This window comes from Solea solea, chromosome 2, assembly GCF_958295425.1.
Source record: "Solea solea chromosome 2, fSolSol10.1, whole genome shotgun sequence".
In the NCBI taxonomy this organism is placed as follows: Eukaryota; Metazoa; Chordata; class Actinopteri; order Pleuronectiformes; family Soleidae; genus Solea; species Solea solea.
This window is the reverse complement of record NC_081135.1, coordinates 36144070-36150069: the sequence shown is the minus strand read 5'-3', so window position 1 is coordinate 36150069 and position 6000 is coordinate 36144070. Positions and strand designations below refer to the sequence as shown.

The following is a 6000-nucleotide window of genomic DNA, read 5'->3' as shown; positions in this document are numbered from 1 at the left end:
ACATACATACAGTATGTGTTCTATCATCTGTTTTTCCTCTCATTGGTAACACAATTGACAAACTTTGACATCAGGTTCTATTGGAGAAGACGTGAAACTGATGACAGAGACCAGTAATTCCTCAGGAATAAGGTCTACTGACGTTCCTGTAGACTTCCATTCAAACTAATGTCATTTTCACACCTAATACTACTCTGTAGAGTCAACTCGGTTCCATCCATCCTTATGAGAAGGGGGTATAGCTCAGTGGTAGAGCATTTGACTGCAGATCAAGAGGTCCCTGGTTCAAATCCGGGTGCCCCCTAGCCTGACTATATTCTTGAATTTCCCCTTTAAATAAATCAGTTTTTGAATTTGCTAGATAACAAACCGTCTAGGAGTATGAGTAATGGTGGTCACAGAAGGGTTACACCAGTGGAGTCGCCCCCTGGTGGCTATTGTTCCTTCCTGTTTAGCCTCCACAAGCAAACTGGAAGATTGCATCCATCTAGTGGTGAAGCTGCATGTGGCAACCAGTGTTTTTACCATCATGGGCTCATTTGTCATGAAAACACAACAATTGTTCATTTCAAACCACTTAAATTTAAACATTTTATTCAACACACTGGCTGATTAAATGTGTCTGTAGCTTGAGCAGGGCAAGTCGTCACAGGGATTAGTTGAAGCCACTGGAAAGACCAGAAGTCTGAGTCCAAAAACATCGGGTTGCTTGACCTCCGCGCTCCGTACGGAGCGTGACGGCTGCAGCAGCCTTGTTACGACTCCCTGTGAACAAAACCTGAAGGTCAGCGGTCACGGTTGTTGAGGGGGAACTACAGTAAACAGAAAATAAAATAAAATCCTCACAGCCACACGCTGAGCCTATCAAAAATGATAAACGAAAAAGAACCAGGACCGGGCCACAGGAGTCACAGGGACACAAATGCGAAAAGCTAAAAGCGGAAATCCATTACTGACACTCACAGACTCCAGTAACTCAAACCAGACAACACACAGAGTGGACAGAGGGTGTGCCCCGCCGGCCTGCTTTTATACTGGAGCTTCCCCGCCAGGCTGATTATCCTCAGCTGTGACAGAACAACACAGGTGCACACAATAGATCCCGATTAGCAAAGAAATCGGATCTGCACTCAGTGGCCACTTCATTAGGTATTTTGTGGACGTAATAGAGTGTCCAGTGTGGTCTGTGTGCCGCTGTAGTCCATCTGTGAGTGGCTATCTGAGTTACTGTTGCCTTTTCTATCAATTCAAAGTGTTCTCCTCTGACCTCTGGCATCAACGAGGCGTTTTCTCCCAGAGAATCTCAGGGAAGTCTGTGCGAGAATATCCCGGCGGATCAGCAGTTTCTGAAATAGCTACACCATCTTGGCTTCTATCGCTTTAGCCGCCACACGGGGGGGGGGGGGGTCACACAAGGGTCCGTGCGAGTGGCGGGGCCAATCCCAGCTGACAGAGAGCGAAAGGCCCGGGGTACAATCTGGACGGGTCAGGCAGGGCAAACACACAGAGACAAACAACCACTCACTCTCACATTAACCTCATCACCAAACTGTACTGTGGGAGGAAGTCTGAGTACCGTGGCACACGCCACAATCAAAGCAGTACTCATTTACGACTAAAATACCTTAAAATACCGTAGTCTAGTTTCAGTCGACTAATATCTAACGCGTTTGTTTGTATTATTTAAATCTGTCCTGTTTATTAAGATGTTATTATTGAGGTTTAACACTTGGACTTATTATCTTCCACAGGTCAATTGGTATTTTTATACCACAACAACAGCTGAGCTGATAAAAAAGCACGAGTGTGTCTCCACCGATCCTTTGCATGGATTTCTGGATAATTCGACCACATGTCATCTCCTCTCTTAGATCAACCTGACCTCTGATTGCATCTCTCTTGTCTTCTGATTGGTTTCCATCTAGTATTTATTCATCGAGTCCAATGTGGCAGTAGATTTTGTGATAGTTTACGTCATATCAACTGTATTTGCTGAACATCTCTTTTTTTATCGGTGAGTTTAGTCAATGAAATTAACATTATTATAAAGTTAAATCCCCTTTCCCACTCATTCTGATGCATCGTTTGTATTTTACAAGCAGCAGGTTGTTTTGACCACATACATCTTATGCTAGTATTTTCAGTCCTCATAAACTAATGTAATTAAAGTGTAATTAAACACCTAAACCACAGTTTGTCACGTGGAAACCAGTGTAAATGTAAATAATCTAGTAATTACACATACTGTGATAAAAATTGGTGAACCTGCTGCCCCTCTCTGGCTAAATTTTGGCATTGGCTTTCTTATGCTGTGTTCATACAGGATGTGATGCTAATTTTGGTCGCACAACAACTTTACGAACAAAGTTAACGCACAGACACGAGGTGACAGTCGTGCGGGACAATGGACGTGATCGGGAAAGTAGCGCTGGCCGCAGTTCTCATCAATATGGCGCTACCGAAGTTAACGGTGAAACTCGCCAAGTCACGCCAGGCTCTGGGGCGGCGGTTTCTTCTTTGCAGACGTTTCCACGACAGAGAGTGCAACAAGAAATGCCCCATATGTCTGTCTTTGGACCAAAATACAGCAACTTCTGCACAAAAATGCACTAAAGTGATCCCGCAGTGCAATGGATTTGCCGGCGCGGTACGAACATTTGCATCCTGTGTGAACACAAGGGTATTGCGTCACTGGTACACTCTTTCCTCGCCGTATTGTCCAACCTGACAAGAGGCTCCTCCCCACTTTTGTAAACTCCGAAGCTGTCACTTCTCTCTCCACCGCTTCCCGAAGAATCGCAAAAAAACATCATCTCATTTCCAGCCTTTCAGCCGAATCTGCGACAGCTGTGGCCCCCCCAGCCAATCAGGGACCTCGACAGGTAACGGTGACTCAAACCAGAACGAGAGGACAACACAGAGAAGACCCGCGCAGCTCCTCCCGATGAGAAATCGTGCCTGAACTCACGACGACTGACTCGCAGTCACACGGAAGCACACGGCGTCGAAGATCCTGCAGCTCTGAGAGTCGACTGCTGATACCGGTGAGTTAGTGCCTCCACTGTAGTTTGACTATTATTATTATTATTGTAATATTGAATAACTTCCTTCTTTCTATTCCAGGACATTTCTAAAAGAAAACTTGTCAAAACTTTGCCTCTCATCTTTCTTCCTCCTTTACATTATTTTTATCTTTTTTGTATTTTCTGTTAACAATCGGCATCACCGAGCGTCGCAAGGCTCTCCTCCCGCTTTGCCGACTATAAATTGAAGTGTGCTTAAGTCGCTGCATGACAGCACATACACTAACACACATAATGAGGGCATGGAGACTCTCATGCATTAAAGAAATGAATGAATGTGTTTTTTTCCCTCTTCCAGGCTCACTGTCCCCCCCCCCCTCCTTAAATAACTCCAAACAGAAGCGGCTCCCGCGTTATCCCACATCACCGCGAGGGCTGTGGAAGAAACAACAGTGGGAAGCAGCAGTAAATTGCATTTGAATTGACAGCTCGATGGATCTGCCCACGGGCAGCCGGGTGTGGGAGTTGTCAGGAACTCGCAGTGGCCTCACTCGCTTCTCCACTGTCGCTGCGTTTTCTGGAGCTTCTCTCGGGAAGCATTTCATTAGCGGGAGAAAGTCCCACTCTGTTACTGACGCTAGCCTCCGTTCCCACCTGCGTCTCTGCACCGAGGGGTTTCTCAAACACATCCTCCACTACCGGCCTGTCAGTCAGTCAGTCTTCTCCAAAAAGCTCCACAACTCCAAATAAATCAAGAAATAATTCCTCTTGCCAGTGATTACTTTTAAATGTACTTGAATGTGTTCCAAAGGTCTGCGTGAATCCTCTGCCCCGCCGGCTAGATCATTAGCTGTGTAATGATTACCTGAAATAACTGTTGAGCGGCAGCAGAGATGCATCTGTGAGTCACAGAACCTCGCACGCTGCAGCCCGATGTTTGATGGAAAGTTTGACGGCGGGGGAAAAAGAAAACATTTGCAAGTTGATGAAACGCTTATTTAGAACGACTCGCCTCATAATTTAGTTTGCAAACTAAGTCGCGTGTCTCTGAAGTGAGAAGTTAAAAGAGTTCCAGGAGAGAAACTTTCCCTGCAAGTTTCCATACAACACAAAAGCTCATAGGACTCAGCGTAGGTGGCGCTAGCCGCTGCAGCACTGGTGCTAATGAACGAGCAGCCACAACGACTAACGACTTCGTCTTTTCTTTTCCGTGGCGTGGATTTGACGCACTCGCGAAGACGTGGACAAAGCAGAGGCGCTCTGCGACACGCTGAGGGCAACAGTTGGCGAACGGGACACATGTTAGCTCCTCGGGGATCGTTTGGGGAGCGAGTGCCAGCTGTGCGGCGGTTACCAACACGGCGTCATTACTTTATTACATTATTATTTCAATGCATCAAAGTGACAAGAGATGCACTTGTTTGTGGCGCTGTGTATTTTCTGCCCAATTTAACATGATTGGTCGGGGATAATTAAGCGTCCTAACCCTCCACAGTCACAGATGGAGCCCACAGTCGGCGGGCACGTTTGACGTGAACACATATCAATATCAGGGTCTATTAGTGGCGTGACACCGTGATGTGTGGCCCCTCACTGCGAGGCCAAATCGGAGCTGTGATTTTCCACCATGTGGGAAGAGGGAGGTCTACTTTGATCCGGCTTGTGTTTCCACTGTAGCGTTGGACGACGTACACAGTGTGAACTGCCAATAAACTCAGTTAACAAACTCCTTTAGATGTGACCTTTGGATATAAACAAAGAGGCCACAACCTTCAAACTATTGTCAGACGAGTTCCCACAGCGGCAACTGTTTCTCAGTGTAGTGACCTTTAGTTTTTCTGTCTCCTGCGACAATACTGCGCTGCACACACGTCAGAACGGTTTGGAATGGTAAAGAAAGCCCTGGGTCAGGCCTGGCTTTGTTTTCAAGAAGACGTCCACCTTTGTACGAGAATAGACTTCCATGGCATGAGGGTGTCGTTTTTCTGTCGCCAACTGTCATCGTTGGAGCCTGACTGTGCCAAACCAGTTTACCCCAAAAGGACGGATGCCAAAGAATGGAAAACTTGGAGCTGGTTATTTTGCTACTATTCCTAATGGAAACACCACAAAATACATACTGTACAAACCAAACTCTTCCATATACGTGCAGTTGTAGATTCTACTGCTACAATCTTTATAGATGTGTTTTTATCACAATCACAATCACAATTTTGGCATCTCGTGAAATATTGATTAATTAATTAACTCCTGATATTGGAAATGTGTGTGTTCCACCAGCGGTTTTGCTTCCTAAAACACCTGCAGATACAGTACTTAGTGTACTGTAGAAGGAAAAGTAAACGGTCTGGCAGAAGGTAGGAACTGTCTCTGCGTGTTTATGTGTGTGGGCTTTTGGTCATTTACTTACACTTTCTCCATTTCACTGTGCTGGGCTTCCCCAACTGTAGGGTGTCAGAAAGTGAGACAGAACACAGCAGTTATTTTTGTACCACATTTGACAATAAAAATGTGTCCATAGCACTTCAGTGGAAACAGGGTTAAATTGACCACTTTGCTGCACACAGGTGGTTATCTCATCTCACCTTGACATCACGCAGGCCCAGTTCTTCAGTTGTCGAGTCGTAGTCAGCGACCATGAGGGGGCGACGCTGAGCTGGCTCAGTGCAATAGGTGCACAGTTGCAGATGTCACTTATGCCGGGATCAGACTACACAATGTTTTTGTCTTTCACAATGGTCACCATGTCAGCTCAGGTCTATGCTCTGATTGTAAAGAAAGACAAAAACTCCAAACAGTACTATTTGGGGGTCAGGCAGGGGGCGAAGTAGAGACGAGCCCAAAACCAGGGTAAACAGTCCAACCAGGAAGAAGAAGAATCCAAATGGGCAGGCAGGAGAGGTAAGTTGAGAAAGGACGCCAAAAACCAAAGAAGCCACACACGATCACAAAGAATTCCAAAAGGGGCAGAAGGCAG

The 6000-nt window shown here is 46.0% G+C and overlaps 1 non-coding gene across 1 annotated transcript; it reads left to right on the top strand.

Moving 5' to 3' along the window:
- The first annotated feature begins 232 nt into the window (after positions 1-232).
- On the top strand, positions 233-304 carry trnac-gca (transfer RNA cysteine (anticodon GCA)). The gene has a single exon. It is a non-coding gene; the product is annotated as a tRNA-Cys (tRNA).
- Positions 305-6000: the final 5696 nt, after the last annotated feature.